The 19291-nt window shown below is 41.3% G+C and overlaps 1 protein-coding gene across 7 annotated transcripts in view; it reads right to left on the bottom strand.

Annotated features, from left to right (window-relative positions):
• LOC129541726 (alpha-amylase 2B-like) overlaps positions 1-19291 on the bottom strand; it is an 86577-nt gene that overhangs the window by 23528 nt on the left and 43758 nt on the right. Inside the window, exon 1 of one of the 7 annotated variants that reach the window (XM_055403867.2) lies at positions 2944-3406. The exons of 3 other annotated variants lie outside the window; for them this stretch is intronic. The gene's annotated coding sequence lies outside the window, so the exon portion shown is untranslated. Of the gene's footprint in view, positions 1-1583; positions 1702-1802; positions 2100-2139; positions 2825-2943; positions 3407-19291 lie in introns of those variants that run through there. 3 more of the 7 variants (XM_055403870.2, XM_055403868.2, XM_055403869.2) reach the window with 3 other exon arrangements.

The raw sequence follows: 19291 nt of genomic DNA, 5'->3' as shown, positions 1-19291 counted from the left end.
GCAGTCTATATGATGCGGCAGGTAGGAGGAAACATATAAAGTTGCCTTCAAAGTAGGGAGAGGAGTTTAATTACCAAATAAATGTTTTCAATGAAAAGAAAGGAAGGAAAATTTGCAAAGAGGACAAGAAGCTAATTGAATGTAGATGAATATTAGAAACAGAATAGTAAAGATTGAGTAGAGAGTGAATGACATAGCACTGTTGGTGATAAAGAGTTGAGAGAGAAGAGCATCATTTGAACTTCACACTTGACTCAAGGTTTCAAATATTAAAATGTAATGGTTAAGAATGAGACTTTAGGAGTTACACAAAATACAGTTTAAATCTTGACCTTGATATTTATCAGCTGTGTGATCTTAAAATTTATCTATAAACTAGAATAAAGCAATATGTACTGCATAGAGCTGTTATGATGATTAACACATGTAAAGTTGTTATACCAGTGCATGGATACAGTAAAAGCTCAATGTATCAATATTTGGTTGCTATAGTGTTATTATTATATTGTTATTTTTACTTCTGGTGCTATTCAACTGCTAGAAACTCATGTTCTCATCCCACTTTCACTTTTCATCTTAAATATTGTCTTTCCATTCCACTCTTCCCAAATTTTCAAATATTTTCTGCATCTCAGAATATTTTCATATCCCCCCAGAGGAACAGATGGTGATAAGAAGAAACCAAGAATGTTTTCCACTTGTAATTTTCCCCCATTTTCTTTTCTTTTTCTTTCTTTCTAGCTCTCTCTTTTTAAAACCTCTTCAGAGGTTCTGGCAGACTACATATTAGTTTTGTAAAAACTTCTCCTCATTGCCTCATCAGTTATCTCTGAACTGTCCTTTAAATAACAAGTGTTTTTCACAAAGCATTTAAAAATATTATTAGAATAAAGGATAACCTGAAGATACCATTTGGGGGATTTTACTAGTATCAGAGCCTAGGTAGATATATGAAAACATATAATAACTTTTATCAAGGATCAGCCATTGTCATATGTTTTCTCATGTAATCTTTTCTTCTAAGTTAATCTAAAGAGTTATAAACTTCAGAGCAGAGACATTAAAACAGATATTTATATCTTGGAAGGTAAATACTGCAAATTCTTGACATCTTTGGCATTAATAATAAAACAGAAAAATAAGAACTTGAAATATTTGTTACATCTACTTCTATTGTTATTATAGTCTACTTGTTATAATAGTCTTTCTAAAGTGGTTCTATTCAGAGAAGCTATTCACAGTAATACAAGTATCAGTGCTCTGTTGCCTATACCTCATATTTTCTGGATTGTTCTAAAAAGTGGAAATTTACTTTTATTTAAAAACTCTAATGGTTACCATAATTTACCAAATGAGATGTCTTAGGGATTCCTAAAAAATATTAAATAGGATATTCGATAATATTTTAACAAAGTAATACTCTTTAGGGAGCATTTATATTTGAAGTTTAAATAAAACATATTTAATGTTAAGAAGAAAAAAAGTTCTGTTTACTTAGACTTATCTACAAGGTTTATTCTCAGGATAATAAGTCACATGTAAAGATTAGAGAAATGAAGGTAAAGACAATCAAGGTTACATACCACACTTATGAAATGAGAGAAATATTTTCAGCCACAGACCAGATGCATTTCAACACAGAGTACATTTTGTGCTGCTGGATACTGAAACTTGAGTTGTCAACAAGTCTAAAATAGATTGTGACCTCTGAACGTATCAAAGCATGTGACAGAAATCACTTATTTCGAGAAAAAAACAGAAGCACGAACTATATGACACTCAAAACCATTTTAATAACTTACCACATCAACTTCCCTAAGTCAGTGGTCTCCCAAATCCACAGTTCAGTCTTTCCAATTATAAAACAACAAAATCACACAGTTCTGGTTAAGTTTTCTTTTCAGTTAGGAAAAAAAAATCTGAATTCAGGATTTTTTAGGTTTCCTATAAATACTCTTCTTTTCAAGAGGTGCTCTTACAATCCTGCTCAAACTCTCCAAATCTAATTTGTACAAAAAGTATACTCTGATCTCCACATGACACCAGATTTGGCCACTCGCCCTCCTGCTTCCTGAGCAAACTGCTAACTTCCCTCCCCCAGCTCAGTTTGCTCCCCTGCCTCTTCTAATTACACCATACCTTTTCAGTTGCTTACTTTCTGTTTGTTTTCCTTTCTCATTCTCAATATCCTCTCCCAATCTCAGTCAGTCTTTTATTCCCTGATCCATTTATATCAATCCATGTGGGGGGGGGGCACTTTTTGCTAAAATAACCTTAAAGACACAGATTAGAGTGTGATTATGTCAAATTAGTTAAGTGTAAGTAGACTGTAAGCAAAATCTTTAAACTGGAAATCTAATTTTGAATCCAAGCTTTGCCATTGACTATGTGAAGTTTAGAGAAAACATTAAAATCTGTATATTGCATTTAGGTCTTCATCTGAAAAATGAGAATAATAGTACTGCTGATAAATATGATAAAATTTCAAAAAATAACAACTACCAATGTGTATCAAGTGTTACTATGTGCCTTTTCCATGTATTATCACTTTGACTCCTCACAGATATATAAATTCAGGAGAGAATTATGATTATATTCAGTCTTTAAAGAAGGAACCTGAGACACTAAAAATTGGAATAATGCAGTTTGTCCATGAACATATTTTAAGTAAATGTTGACAGTGAAATTCAAAACCAAGTGATCTATTAATAACACTGCAATGAGTTTTTATCACAATTCAGTCTTTTTAGTCTCCCTCACTGGGTGATTCTAAAAAATCAAACAAATAATTATATGTGACAATATTTTAAAATATGGAAATTTCTGTTTAGTTAATATGTTCAGAAGATTACAGAAATAGTTATTCCAAAATTTCCTATTTTTTCTTTCATTCTAAATAAAATTAATACTTCTGTTAGTTTTTATTTCTGGTGACATACTCACCCACAGAATATCTTGTTGCTTATAAATATTCAGTGCTCCTCCCTGCAGGTGAAATATACACCCCTGTCCTATTGAATTCAGGTGTCCTCATGCGATTTGCTTTGGCAATGAAATGCAAACAGAAGTAACATTTTACTTTGAGGCTTCTATGATTGTAAAACGTGTTAAGATGATTTTCTGTGACAGATTATAAAGGGACTAATATGAAGAATTCCCTTGTTAATCTGAGATGAACATGAGAGATAAACTTTGCTACTGTAAGGCACTGAGAATTTTTAATTCTTTGTTACTACAGCATAACCTATTCTCTCTGGAGTGATACAACCACTAAGTTCCCTTAAGATCTTTGATTCATAAAATATTCTTGACTGACATTTTCTTTCTCTTGGAATGTAAGAAGTCAAGGGAAGGATAAACCATAAGATCAAAGAATGCTAACATTAAGAGAGACTATTGGTCCAGTGGTTTCTAGATTTTCAGTAATAACCAAAATTTCAAATATATATATATTTAATATCAAATCATGAAATTATAGCTTTATAAAAAATCTGCCATTAACACATTGTTTGAAAACACTTATCTAAATATAATCATCTTATTTTATTGATGTAGAAAATAAGACCTAGGAGAAAGACAAGTAGCATTTACACTAGACAAATAACCACTCTAAAAAGGAGCAAAACTGACATGACATCAGCATCATGGTGGTATGAATTGTTCCTTTTTTTCCTCTCCCATTTGACTTATAACTAATTGGACATCCATAACCAAAGTCCTCTGCATTTTTTATACAGGACACTTAGAAGATTTGTACCCAAAGGAGATCAATCCTGGGTGTTCATTGGAAGGACTGATGCTAAAGTTGAAACTCCAATACTTTGGCCACCTCATGCGACGAGTTGACTCACTGGAAAAGACTCTGATGCTGGGAGGGATTGGGGGTGGGAGGAGATGGGGACGACAGAGAATGAGATGGCTGGATGGCATCACCGACTCGATGGACATGAGTTTGAGTGAACTCCGGGAGTTGGTGATGGACAGGGAGGCCTGGCGTGCTGTGATTCATGGGGTCGCAAAGAGTCGGACACGACTGAGTGACTGAACTGACTGACTGACTGACGGCTCAGAGGTTAAAGCGTCTGCCTCCAATGCGGGAGACCTGGGTTAGATCCCTGGGTCGGGAAGATGCCCTGGAGAAGGAAATGGCAACCCACTCCAGTATTCTTGCCTGGAGAATCCCAAGGACGGAGGAGCCTGGTGGGCTACAGTCCACCAGGCTCGCAAAGAGTCGGACACGACTGAGCAACTTCACTCACTTCACTCACTTACTCATATGTAGATAGGGCCTCAAAGAGGCCTACAGATCCAAGGGATTGGATGAGTCTGCCCACTCTCATTTGCTCCAGTTGGAAGAAGTGTGACCTGGAGAATACACTATTGGGTGGACCCTCACAAGAGACAGAGAATTTGTGGAGGTCTAGCCAGCCGGCCCCGGCGGCGCAGACGCGACGCGAGAGACGCCGGCCCCGGCGGCGCAGACGCGACGCGAGAGACGCCGGCCCCAGACGCGACGCGAGAGACGCCGGCCCCGGCGGCGCAGACGCGACGCGAGAGACGCCGGCCCCGGCGAAACGAACCACACAAAGAGGTGCGGCCGTGAGGAGCTACCCCACGCCTGAGGCCAGGGCCGGCGGCCGAGAGGAGCTACCCCACGTCCAACAGGCGGTGGCTGCGCGGGCGCAGGAGGGCCAAGAGGAGCTACTCCACGTTCAAGGTCAGGAGGGGCGGCCTTGAGGAGATACCCCTCGTCCAAGGTAAGGTACAGCAGCTGCACTTTGCTGGAGCGGCTGTGAAGAGATTTTCCACGACCAAGGTAAGAGAAACCCAAATAAGACGGTAGGTATTGCTAGGGGGCACCAGAGGGCAGACAAACTGAAATCATAATTACAGGAAACTAGCCGATCTGATCACATGGACCACAGCCGAATGTGGTCCACTGGAGAAGGGAATGGCAAACCACTTCAGTATACTTGCCTTGGGAACCCCATGAACAGTGACAAAGGGCAAAATGATAGGATAATGAATGAGGAATTCCCCAGGTCAGTATGTGCCCAGTATGCTACTGGAGCTCAGTGGAGAAATAACTATAGAAGGAATAAAGGGATGGAGCAAAAGCAAAACCAATACCCAGTTGTGGATGTGACCAGTGATAGAAGCAAGGTCCGGTGCTGTAAAGAGCAATATTGCATAGGAACCTGGAATGTTAGGTCCATGAATCAAGGCAAATTGGAAGTGGTCAAACAGGAGATGGCAAGAGTGAACGTCGACATTCTAGGAATCAGTGAATTAAAATGGACTGGAATGGGTGAATTTAACTCAGATGACCATTATATCTACTACTGTGGGCAGGAATCCCTTAGAAGAAATGGAGTAGCCATCGTGGTCAACAAAAGAGTCCAAAATGCAGTACTTGGATGCAATCTTAAAAATGACAGGATGATTTCTGTTCGTTTCCAAGGCAAACCATTCAATATTACAGTAATCCAGGCCTATGCCCCAACCAGTAATGCTGAAGAAGCTGAAGTTAATCGGTTCTATGAAGACCTACAAGACCTTTTAGAACTAACACCCAAAAAAGATGTCCTTTTCATTATCAGGGACTGGAATGCAAAAGTAGGAAGTCAAGAAACACCTGGAGTAACGGGCAAATTTGGCCTTGGAGCACGGAATGAAGCAGGGCAAAGGCTAATAGAGTTCTGTCAAGAGAACGCACTGGTCATAGCAAACACCCTCTTTCAACAACACAAGAGAAGACTCTACACATGGGCATCACCAGATGGTCAACACCGAAATCAGATTGATTATATTCTTTGCAGCCAAAGATGGAGAAGCTGTGTACAGTTAGCAAAAACAAGACCAGGAGCTGACTGTGGCTCAGATCATGAACTCCTTATTGCGAAGTTCAGAATTAAATTGAAGAAAGTAGGGAAAACCACTAGACCATTCAGATATGACCTCAATCAAATCCCTTATGATTATACAGTGGAAGTGAGAAATAGATTTAAGGGACTAGATCTGATAGATACAGTGCCTGATGAACTCTGGACGGAGGTTCGTGACATTGTACAGGAGACAGGGACCAAGACCATCCCCATGGAAAAGAAATGCAAAAGAGCGAAATGGTTGTCTGAGGAGGCCTTACAAATAGCTGTGAAAAGAAGAGAAGCGAAAAGCAAAGGAGAAAAGGAAAGATATAAGCATCTGAATGCAGAGTTCCAAAGAATAGCAAGGAGAGATAAGAAAGCCTTCCTCAGCGATCAATGCAAAGAAATAGAGGAAAACAACAGAATAGGAAAAACAAGAGACCTCTTCAAGAAAATTAGAGATTCCAAGGGAACATTTCATGCAAAGATGGGCTCGATAAAGGACAGAAATGGTATGGACCTAACAGAAGCAGAAGATATTAAGAAGAGGTGGCAAGAATACACAGAAGAACTGTACAAAAAAGATCTTCACGACCAAGATAGTCACGATAACGTGATCACTGACCTAGAGCCAGACATCTTGGAATGTGAAGTCAGGTGGGCCTTAGAAAGCATCACTACTAACAAAGCTAGTGGAGGTGATGGAATTCCAGTTGAGCTATTTCAAGTCTTGAAAGATGATGCTGTGAAAGTGCTGCACTCAATATGCCAGCACATTTGGAAAACTCAGCAGTGGCCACAGGACTGGAAGAGGTCAGTCTTCATTCCAATCCCAAAGAAAGGCAATGCCAAAGAATGCTCAAACTACCGCACAATTGCCCTCATCTCACACGCTAGCAAAGTCATGCTCAAAATTCTCCAAGCCAGGCTTCAGCAATATGTAAACCGTGAACTCCCAGATGTTCAAGCAGGTTTTAGAAAAGGCAGAGGCACCAGAGATCAAATTGCCAACATCCGCTGGATCATGGAGAAAGCAAGAGAGTTTCAGAAAAACATCTATTTCTGCTTCATTGACTATGCCAAAGCCTTTGACTGTGTCGATCACAATAAACTGTGGAACATTCTGAAAGAGATGGGAATCCCAGACCACCTGACCTGCCTCTTGAGAAACCTGTATGCAGGTCAGGAAGCAACAGTTAGAACTGGACATGGAACAACAGACTGGTTCCAAATAGGAAAAGGGGTACGTCAAGGTTGTATATTGTCACCTTGCTTATTTAACTTATATGCAGAGTACATCATGAGGAACGCTGGGCTGGAAGAAGCACAAGCTGGAATCAAGATTGCTGGGAGAAATATCAATAACCTCAGATATGCAGATGACACCACCCTTATGGTAGAAAGTGAAGAGGAACTCAAAAGCCTCTTGATGAAAGTGAAAGAGGAGAGTGAAAAGGTTGGCTTGAAGCTCAACATTCAGAAAACAAAGATCATGGCATCTGGTCCCATCAGTTCATGGGAAATAGATGGAAAACAGTGGAAACAGTGTCAGACTTGATTTTTTTGGGCTCCAAAATCACTGCAGATGCTGATTGTAGCCAGGAAATTAAAAGACGCTTACTCCTTGGAAGGAAAGTTATGACCAACCTAGATAGTATATTAAAAAGTAGAGACATTACTTTGCCAACAAAGGTCCGTCTAGTCAAGGCTATGGTTTTTCCCGTGGTCATGTATGGATGTGAGAGTTGGACTGTGAAGAAAGCTGATCGCCGAAGAATTGGTGCTTTTGAACTGTGGTGCTAGAGAAGACTCTTGAGAGTCCCTTGGACTGCAAGGAGATCCAACCAGTCCATTCTAAAGGAGATCAATCCTGGGTGTTCATTGGAAGGACTGATGCTAAAGCTGAAATGCAATACTTTGGCCACCTCATGTGAAGAGTTGACTCATTGGAAAAGACTCTGATGCTGGGAGGGATTGAGGCCAGGAGGAGAAAGGGATGACAGAGGATGAGATGGCTGGATGGCATCACCGACTCTGTGGACATGAGTTTGAGTGAACTCTGGGAGTTGGTGATAGACAGGGAGGCCTGGCGTGCTGTGATTCATGGGGTCGCAGAGAGTCAGCCACGACTGAGCGACTGAACTGAACTGAACTGAACTGAGAAGTTTTCAAACTGGGAAAAGGAATTAGACATACAAATTCATGAAGCTAATAGCATAGCCTATTAGCGCAATACCAAAATCTTTCCAATACACATTTCAATGAAACTGTTAAAAAAAAAAATCAATGATAAAGAAAGAATCCTAAATTCAGCCAGAGAAAAAAGGAACATGATCTACAAAGGAACTCTATTAGACTATCAGTGGATTTCTCATAAGAAACTCTACAGGCCAGGAAGGAATGACATGATATATTAAATATGTTGAATGATTAAAACTTGCCAACTAAGAATACTTTATCAGGCAAAGTTATCCTTCAGATATAAAGGAGAAATAAATCACCAACTCAACGGACATGAGTTTGAGCAAGCTCTGGGAGTTGCTGATGTACAGGGAAGCCTGGAGTGCTGCAGTCCATGGGGTCACAAAGAGTTGGATGCAACTGAGTGACTGAACTGAACTGAAAGGCTTTCCTATACAAACAAAAGCTGAAGTCACTAGATCTGACTTACAAGAAATGCTAAAAAAGCTCTTCAAATTGAGATGGAAAGATGCAACTAGTGACAGAAAGACATCTGAAAATATGCAATACTTTAGTAAAAATGAAAAATAGACCATCACAATTATAAAACTACATTATACAGGTATGTTAACCATTCACTTATAGTATAAAATTTGAATGAAAAAGCACTAAAAATAACTATAGCTAGCATAATTTGGTAATGAATGCACAGAAAAAAAATTGGAAAATTGTGACATCAAAAACATAAAAGGAGTTCAGTTCAATTCAGTCGCTCAGTCGTGTCCGACTCTCCACGACCCCATGAATCACAGCACGCCAGGCCTCCCTGTCCATCACCAACTCCCGGAGTTCACTCAAACTCATGTCCACAGAGTCGGTGATGCCATCCAGACATCTCATTCTCGGTCGTCCCCTTCTCCTCCCGCCCCCAACCTTTCCTAGCATCAGAGTCTTTTCCAGTGAGTCAACTCGTCGCATGAGGTGGCCAAAGTATTGCAGCTTCAGCTTTAGCATCAGTCCTTCCAATGAACACCCAGGATTGATCTCCCTTAGAATGGACTGGTTGGATCTCCTTGATGTACAAGGGACTCTCAAGAGTCTTCTCCAACACCACAGTTCAAAAGCATCAATTCTTTGGCGATCAGCTTTCTTCACAGTCCAACTCTCACATCCATACATGACCACGGGAAAAACCATAGCCGTAAACTGATGGAATATTTATATATGAGAAAAGTTGCTATCAGGATAAAAAAAAATAGGAATGTTTTATTCCTATGAGATGTTTTATGTAAGCTTCACGGTAACTAAAAAACAAAAATCTACAATAGAGACACAAAACATAGAAAGGAAGACTGAGAAAATCACTAGGGAAAACCATCAATTTACAAATTAGTGGTAGAAATTTGTAGAATTAGGTAGAAACAGAGGGAAAAGAAAGAATAGGGATGAAATACAAGCAGAAGGCAAATAATAAGAGGACTGTAGTAAGTCCTTTCATATGAATAATCACTCTAAATGTAAAGATATTGGATTTATGGATCAAAAGGCACAGAGTGGGCTGGGGAAAACAAGACCCAACTATATGCTGCCTATAGGAGACTTATTTCAGGTCTTTAGACATACATAGGCTCAAAGTGAAGAGACAGAAGAAAATATTCCAAGTCACCCATATTTATATAAGACAAAATAGACTTAGAGACAAAAACAGGAACAAGCGACAAAGAAGGTTATAATATAATGACAAAGGGGTCAATACTTCAAAAAGATATAACAATTGTAAATATGCATGCAACCAACATCAGAGCACTAAAATATATTAAGCAAATAGAAAATGAAAACAGTACAATTGTAGGGTACTTTCAGTTCAGTTCAGTCGCTCAGTCGTGTCCGACTCTCCGCGACCCCATGAATCACAGCAGGCCAGGCCTCCCTGTCCATCACCAACTCCCGGAGTTCACTCAAACTCATGTCCACAGAGTCGGTGATGCCATCCAGCCATCTCATTCTCCGTCGTCCCCTTCTCCTCCCGCCCCCAACCTTTCCCAGCATCAGAGTCTTTTCCAGTGAGTCAACTCGTCGCATGAGGTGGCCAAAGTATTGCAGTTTCAGCTTTAGCATCAGTCCCTCCAATGAACATCCAGGATTGATCTCCTTTAGAATGGACTGGTTGGATCTCCTTGCAGTCCAAGGGACTCTCAAGAGTCTTCTCTAGCACCACAGTTCAAAAGCATCGATTCTTCGGCGATCAGCCTTCTTCACAGTCCAACTCTCACATCCATACATGACCACGGGAAAAACCATTGCCTTGACTAGACGGACCTTGGTTGGCAAAGTAATGTCTCTGCTTTTTAATATACTATCAAGGTTGGTCATAACTTTCCTTCCAAGGAGCAAGCGTCTTTTAATTTCATGGCTGCAATCAGCATCTGCAGTGATTTTGGAGCCCCAAAAAACAAAGTCTGACACTGTTTCCACTGTTTTTCCATCTATTTCCCATGAAGTGATGGGACCAGATGCCATGATCTTTGTTTTCTGAATGTTGAGCTTCAAGCCAACCTTCTCACTCTCCTCTTTCACTTTCATCAAGAGGCTTTTGAGTTCCTCTTCACTTTCTGCCATAAGGGTAGTGTCATCTGCATATCTGAGGTTATTGATATTTCTCCCGACAATCTTGATTCCAGCTTGTGCTTCTTCCAGCCCAGCGTTCCTCATGATGTACTCTGCATATAAGTTAAATAAGCAAGGTGACAATATACAACCTTGACGTACCCCTTTTCCTATTTGGAACCAGACTGTTGTTCCATGTCTAGTTCTAACAGTTGCTTCCTGACCTGCGTACAGGTTTCTCAAGAGGCAGGTCAGGTGGTCTGGGATTCCCATCTCTTTCAGAATGTTCCACAGTTTATTGTGATCGACACAGTCAAAGGCTTTGGCATAGTCAATGAAGCAGAAATAGATGTTTTTCTGAAACTCTCTTGCTTTCTCCATGATCCAGCGGATGTTGGCAATTTGATCTCTGGTGCCTCTGCCTTTTCTAAAACCTGCTTGAACATCTGGGAGTTCACGGTTTATATACTGCTGAAGCCTGGCTTGGAGAATTTTGAGCATGACTTTACTAGCGTGTGAGATGAGTGCAATTGTGCGGTAGTTTGAGCATTCTTTGGCATTGCCTTTCTTTGGGATTGGAATGAAGACTGACCTCTTCCAGTCCTGTGGCCACTGCTGAGTTTTCCAAATCTGCTGGCATATTGAGTGCAGCACTTTCACAGCATCATCTTTCAAGACTTGAAATAGCTCAACTGGAATTCCATCACCTCCACTAGCTTTGTTAGTAGTGATGCTTTCTAAGGCCCACTTGACTTCACATTCCAAGATGTCTGGCTCTAGGTCAGTGATCACGTTATCGTGACTATCTTGGTCGTGAAGATCTTTTTTGTACAGTTCTTCTGTGTATTCCTGCCACCTCTTCTTAATATCTTCTGCTTCTGTTAGGTCCATACCATTTCTGTCCTTTATCGAGCCCATCTTTGCATGAAATGTTCCCTTGGAATCTCTAATTTTCTTGAAGAGGTCTCTTGTTTTTCCTATTCTGTTGTTTTCCTCTATTTCTTTGCATTGATCACTGAGGAAGTCTTTCTTATCTCTCCTTGCTATTCTTTGGAACTCTGCATTCAGATGCTTATATCTTTCCTTTTCTCCTTTGCTTTTCACCTCTCTTCTTTTCACAGCTATTTGGAAGGCCTCCTCAGACAGCCATTTCGCTCTTTTGCATTTCTTTTCCATGGGGATGGTCTTGGTCCCTGTCTGCTGTACAATGTCATGAACCTCCGTCCAGAGTTCATCAGGCACTCTATCAAGCAGATCTAGTCCTTTAAATCTATTTCTCACTTCCACTGTATAATCATAAGGGATTTGATTGAGGTCATATCTGAATGGTCTAGTGGTTTTCCCTACTTTCTTCAATTTAATTCTGAACTTCGCAATAAGGAGTTCATGATCTGAGCCACAGTCAGCTCCTGGTCTTGTTTTCGCTAACTGTATACAGCTTATCCATCTTTGGCTGCAAAGAATATAATCAATTTGATTTCGGTGTTGACCATCTGGTGATGCCCATGTGTAGAGTCTTCTCTTGTGTTGTTGGAAGAGGGTGTTTGCTATGACCAGTGCGTTCTCTTGACAAAACTCTATTAGCCTTTGCCCTGCTTCATTCCGTGCTCCAAGGCCAAATTTGCCAGTTACTCCAGGTGTTTCTTGACTTCCTACTTTTGCATTCCAGTCCCCTATAATGAAAAGGACATCTTTTTTGGGTGTTAGTTCTAAAGGTCTTGTAGGTCTTCATAGAACTGTTCAACTTCGGCTTCTTCAGCATTACTGGTTGGGGCATAGGCCTGGATTACTGTAATATTGAATGGTTTGCCTTGGAAACGAACAGAAATCATCCTGTCATTTTTAAGATTGCATCCAAGTACTGCATTTCGGACTCTTTTGTTGACCATGATGGCTACTCCATTTCTTCTAAGGGATTCCTGCCCACAGTAGTAGATATAATGGTCATCCGAGTTAAATTCACCCATTCCAGTCCATTTTAATTCACTGATTCCTAGAATGTCGATGTTCACTCTTGCCATCTCCTGTTTGACCACTTCCAATTTGCCTTGATTCATGGACCTAACATTCCAGGTTCCTATGCAATATTGCTCTTTACAGCACCGGACCTTGCTTCTATCACTGGTCACATCCACAACTGGGTATTGGTTTTGCTTTTGCTCTATCCCTTTATTCCTTCTATAGTTATTTCTCCACTGAGCTCCAGTAGCATACTGGGCACGTACTGACCTGGGGAATTCCTCATTCAGTATCCTATCATTTTGCCCTTTGTTACTGTTCATGGGGTTCTCAAGGCAAGTATACTGAAGTGGTTGCCATTCCCTTCTCCGGTACTTTAGGGTGCTACTATAAGCAATGGAGAGGTCATACAGACAGAAAATCAAAAGGTAAACAATGGATTGAACCAAACTTTAGAACAAATGGACCAAACAGACATTTATAAAACATTCCACTCAATAGTAGCAGAATACATTCTTCTCAGGTGAACACAGAATCTCCAGGATAGATCATATGATAGGATGGAAAACAAACTTCAGCAAATTTAAGAAGACTGAAATCATGCCAACTGCCTTGTATGACCAGAGTGATATGAAGTTGAAATCTACAAGAGAAAAGCTGTAAAGTCTACAAATATATGGAAGCTGAACAACACATTTCTGAATAACGAATGAACAGAAGAAGAAATCAAAAGGAAAATTAAAAGTTATCTTGGGAGAAGAATAAGAGGGCAGAAGAGTAGGTAGACCTGGAGTACATCTCCCTCCATTGATACATCAGGAATACACCCTCAGATACAGAAGTGCATGGAGAACACCAGCTGAGAGCAGACAGTGGTACCTGAGCAGAGGAAAACAATATATCCATCCAAAACTGTAGGATGAAGGAACTAGAGGAAAAAACAGGAGTGTTAGTAGGACTGGACGTGCCCTCAGCAGGTGGGGGAACTAAAGCAGGGGTCCGATCCCCACATTGGGGCAAATGTCTGAGTCAGAGGAGAAGCATTTAAGGCTGAGAAACATTTAGCTGATCTGTGGCAGCCTAAATGGAATGACAATCAGACAGTCCTTGCCACAGTCATGCATTCCACAGACAAGGATGAGGGGCCCCTGGAAGGTGCAGTGGCTGGGAGTTGGAGTCTGGGGAGTGTGGAGCAATCCCAGGGCGAGAGCTGCTGTTGATTGAAGAGATGGGAGAGAGGAGATCATGGTGGGAAATGCCTGTGGAGGAAAGGCCGGCAGCCATGAAAGCAGGGCGATACTGCTGAGTCATGCATAGGGAGTGGAGCCATCATCATAGCCTGTCTCTCTCCACATGCCAGCATCAGCAGCTGAACAATAGAGAAGCTGGCCCATCAAACACCTGATGCATTGAACTACAAGGTAGGACCCCACCCAGGGTGCTCCCTTAAGTGACTGAAGAATTGAAGCTTCTGAACTGTGGTGTTGGAGAAGACTCTTGAGAGTCCCTTGGACTGCAAGGAGATCCAACCAGTCCATCCTAAAGGAGATCAGTCCTGGGTGATCACTGGAAGAACTGATGTTGAAGCTGAAACTCCAGTACTTTGGCCACCTGATGTGAAGAGCTGACTCATTTGAAAAGACCTTGATGCTGGGAAAGATTGAGAGCAGGAGGACAGATTGAGGAAAGATTGAGGGCAGGATTGACGACAGAGGATGAGATGGTTGGATGGCATCACCAACTCAATGGACATGGGTTTGGGTTGACTCTGGGAGTTGGTGATGGATAGGGAGGCCTGGCGTGCTACGGTTCATGGGGTCACAAAGAGTCGGACATGACTGAGCGACTGAACTGAACTGGACTGACTGTGCTGAACTACAGAGTAGGATCCCACCCAGGGTGCCCCTATAAGTGCCTGATGTGCTGATCCATAGAGTAGAAGCCCAGTCAGGGGGGCCCCCTCTACGTGCCTGATGCTCCAAACAACAGAGAAGGACCCCAGGCAAGGGAGCCCTCTAAGTGCCTGAACAGGCAGAGCTATGGAGAAAGATTGGCCAAAGAGGCCTTCTGATCAACAGCTATAAGGGGCTCAGAAAAAGACTCTGACAGGGCCATAACTCCTGCGGTGGAGGTAGTTTGTGTTCCTGCACACTTGGTGCTGCTAGGACTCTGCAACCCCAGCAGCTGTGCCACTGTCACGCTCAACTCTTACTGGAGCAGAGCTGTCACAGGCCAAAAAAATTCTTGCATCTATGCACGAAGGGTTTTGGTCATGTCTGGCTCTTTGCCACTATGTAGACTGTGGCCTGCTAGGCTTCTCTGTCAGGGAGGGGGATTCTCCAAGCAAGAACACTGGAGCATATTGGCCAATACTGGTTGCTATACCCTTTTAAAGCAGTATATTTCCTGCTGCCCTAGCCACCAACTCCCCTGAGTACCTGGTGATGCCAGAACCCCTGCAACCCAAGCAGCTGTACCACCTGCACATCTGGCCCTCACAGGGGCAATCCCAAGTCCTCCAGGGCAGCCTCAGGAGCAAACCCCAGTGGACAACCCACACACAGAGGTGGAAATAAAACCACAGTTGAAACCCAGGGGCAGTGTGGCTAAGGAATAAGACCCAAAGCCTTCACACCAGCTGTACAAACTGCAGATTAAATCCACACGATCAACTAGGCAGACTCTGTGTCTATGGAATACATAAAAGATCAGAGAGCTCCCACAATAGAAAACACACTAGTTCTGACAGATGTGGACATTGGAGGCAAGATCACATAGGTGTAGGGCCAGATTAGAATCTGAGCTGATAGCAGTGACTCAAGAAAAACATTTATTATTTTTATTATTCTTATGTTTTGACTTGATTGATAGATTATTTTGTATTTTTTCTCCCCCCACCCCACGTTGTAGTTGTTGATTTTACTGGCATTATGAAATCTAGTTAAGCTTTTGAGCTTTTTTGTTTTTTCTCAATCACATTTTTATAATTGTTGTTATAAACCTCTGCCTCTATGTTGGGGTTTTGCAGTTCTGTGGAGTTTTACTTATTTCTTTTTCTTTTTGAATTATTTAAACCTATTATCATTTTTTCTACTTTTATTCCTTTGTTTGCTTTTCCTACTGTTTTTGCCCCTTGCAGTTAATCTTTAATGTATGTAAATCTTCACCTACTTCTATTTAAATTTGCATATCTGTTCTTTCTTTCCTTTCCTCTCAACATTTTGTTAATTTTACTCCATTGCTTTATTCCCCAATTGGCACCTTGCTTTAGTTTTGTTTTCCAGTTTGTACTTTAGTTTTGTTCTGGTAGGTACAATTTTTGGTTTCCTTTGTTCACTGGGTTGATCTATTGTACTTTATTTTTGTGGGACTGTTTTGATTTTGCTTATGGGTGTATATGTATATCTGAATATGCAGTCACACATTTTATTGTTGTTATAAACTTCTGCATCTACATTGGGCTTTTGCAGTTCTGTGGAGTTTTCCTTTTCTTCCCCTTTTTTCTTTCTTCTTCCATTTCTTTTCTTTTCTTTTTGTATATTTTTAATTTTTTAAAAGACCTATTATATTTTTCTACATTTATTCCTTCATTTGCCTTTCCTTCTGTTTTTTCCCCTTATAGTTAATCTTTAATGTATATAAATCTTCATCTACCTCTATTTAACTTTGCATATCTGTTCTTCCTTTCTTTTCTTTCTTTCCTCTCTTCTCAATATATTTGTTAGTTTTGTTTTGATTGCTTTATTCCTTATGGCACCTTGTTTAGTTTAGTTTTCCATTTTTGTGCTTTGTGCTTTAGTTAACTTTGTTCTTAAGTAGTAAATATAATTTTTGATTTAATTTGTTCACCAGGTAAATCTACTGTACTTTATTTTTGTGGGACTGTATTCATTTTGCTCAAGGGTGTATATGGATATGTGTATATTCTATTATTTTCATTATTATTTCCCTGATTTTGTAACTGCCATTTGTCTGAGGTTCATCTTTGGTTTCTCATTTTTGGATATTTGTTTTAATCTCACTTAATGACATAACAAACCACTTGTGGAATCTTTGTTCCTGACCAAGATCAAGCCCTGAGACTTTGGAGTGGGAGCACTGACTCTAAGACCCAAGACTGCCAGAGAACTAACCCTCCATTCCCGTTCCGTCGCTCAGTCGTGTTGGACTCTTTGCGACCCCGTGGACTGTAGCCTAACAAGCTTCTCCGTCCATGGGATTCTCCAGGCAAGAATACTGGAGTGGGTTACCGTTTCCTTCTCCAGGGGATCTTCCCGACCCAAGGATCGAACCCGAGTCTCCGCACTGGAGGCAGATGCTTTAACCTCTGAGCCACCAGGGAAGCCAGGGGAGTACCAAATAGTGAGAACTCACTCAAAGGAAACCACTGGATACAAGACCCACATCACCCACCCACCTGTAGCACCCTGTGAAGGATTCCTCATCTAAAATACAAACAAAACAAAAATACAAATCCAATCATTAGCAGATAGGATTGCCACCTCACTCAGGCATGCTCATCAGAGGAGAAACAAACAAGCAAAAACTCAGCACAAATGTCACCCTATAGGAAGCTTACATAAACCACTGGGACAACCTTAGGAGGGCAAAAAGCAAAAGGAAGAAAGAATTTTACATTGAAGCCTGTGAAAGTTCAGGTCAGTTCAGTTCAGTTCAATCGCTCAGTCGTGTCTGACTCTTTGCGACCCCATAAATCACAGCACACCAGGCCTCCCTGTCCATCAGCAACTCCCGGAGTTCACTCAAACTCATGTCCATCGAGCTGGTGATGCCATCCAGCCATCTCATTCTCTGTCGTCCCCGTCTCCTCCCACCCCCAATCCCTCCCAGCATCAGAGTCTTTTCCAATGAGTCAACGCGTCGCATGAGGTGGCCAAAGTATTGGAGTTTCAGTTTTAGCATCAGTCCTTCCAATGAACACCCAAGATTGATCTCCTCTAGAATGGACTGTTTGGATCTACTTGCAGTCCAAGGGACTCTCAAGAGTCTTCTCCAGCACCACAGTTCAAAAGCATCAATTCTTCGGCGATCAGCTTTCTTCACAGTCCAACTCTCACATCCATACATGACCATGGGAAAAACCATAGCTTGACTAGACGGACCTTGGTTGGCAATGTCTCTGCTTTTTAATATGCTATCTAGGTTGGCCATGACTTTCCTTCCAAGGAGTAAGCGTTTTTTAATTTCATGGCTGCAATCAGCATCTGCAGTGATTTTGGAGCCCCAAAAAGTAAAGTCTGACACTGTTTCCCTGTTTTCCCATCTATTTCCCATGAAGTGATGGGACCAGATGCCATGATCTTTGTTTTCTGAATGTTGAGGTTCAAGCCAACCTTTTCACTCTCCTCTTTCACTTTCATCAAGAGGCTTTTGAGTTCCTCTTCACTTTCTGCCATAAAGGTGGTGTCATCTGCATATCTGAGGTTATTGATATTTCTCCTGGCAATCTTGATTCCAGCTTGTGCTTCTTCCAGCCCAGCCTTCCTCATGATGTACCCTGCATAGAAGTTAAATAAGCAGGGTGACACTATACAACCTTGACGTACTCCATTTCCTATTTGGAACCAGTCCGTTCTTCCATGTCCAGTTCTAATGGTTGCTTCCTAACCTGCATTCAGGTTTCTCAAGAGGCAGGTCAGGTGGTCTGGGATTCCCATTTCTTTCAGAATTTTCCACAGTTTATTGTGGTCAACACAGTCAAAAGCTTTGGCATAATCAATGAAGCAGAAATAGATGTTTTTCTGGAACTCTCTTGCTTTCTCCATGATCCAGAGGATGTTTGCAATTTGATCTCTGGTGCCTCTGCCTTTTCTAAAACCTGCTTGAACATCTGGAAGTTCACGGTTCACATATTGCTGAAGCCTGGCTTGGAGAATTTTGAGCATGACTTTACTAGCGTGTGAGATGAGTGCAATTGTGCGGCAGTTTGAGCATTCTTTGGTATTGCCTTTCTTTGGGATTGGAATGAAGACTGACCTTTTCCAGTCCTGTGGCCACTGCTGAGTTTTCCAAATTTGCTGACATATTGAGTGCAGCACTTTTACAGCATCATCTTTCAGGATTTGAAATAGCTCAACTGGAATTCCATCACCTCCACTAGCTTTTTTCATAGTGATTCTCTTTAAAGCCCACTTGACTTCACATTCCAAGATGTCTGGCTCCAGATGAGTGATCACTCCATCTTGATTATCTTGGTCGTGAAGATCTTTTTTGTATAGTTCTTCTGTGTATTCTCGCCACCACTTCTTAATATCTTCTTCTGTTAGGTCCATACCATTTCTGTCCTTTATTGAGCCTATCTTTGCATGAAATGTTCCCTTGATATCTCTAATTTTCTGGAAGTGATCTCTTGTTTTCCTATTCTGTTGTTTTCCTCTATTTCTTTGCATTGATCGTTGAGAAAGGCTTTCTTATCTCTCCTTGCTCTTCTTTGGAACTCTGCATTCAGATGCTTATATCTTTCCTTTTCTCCTTTGCTTTTCAGTTCTCTTCTTTTCACAGCTATTTGTAAGGCCTCCTCAGACAGCCATTTTGCTTTTTTGCATTTCTTTTCCATGGGGATGGTCTTGGTTCCTGTCACCTGTACAGTGTCATGAACCTCTGTCCATAGTTCATCAGGCACTCTATCTATCAGATCTACTCCCTTAAATCTATTT

Source organism: Moschus berezovskii, chromosome 4, assembly GCF_049115385.1.
Source record: "Moschus berezovskii isolate FMDL1 chromosome 4, NW_MosBer_1.0, whole genome shotgun sequence".
Taxonomy (NCBI): Eukaryota; Metazoa; Chordata; class Mammalia; order Artiodactyla; family Moschidae; genus Moschus; species Moschus berezovskii.
Note: the sequence above shows the minus strand (reverse complement) of the source record. Positions and strands in the feature narration are given on the sequence as shown.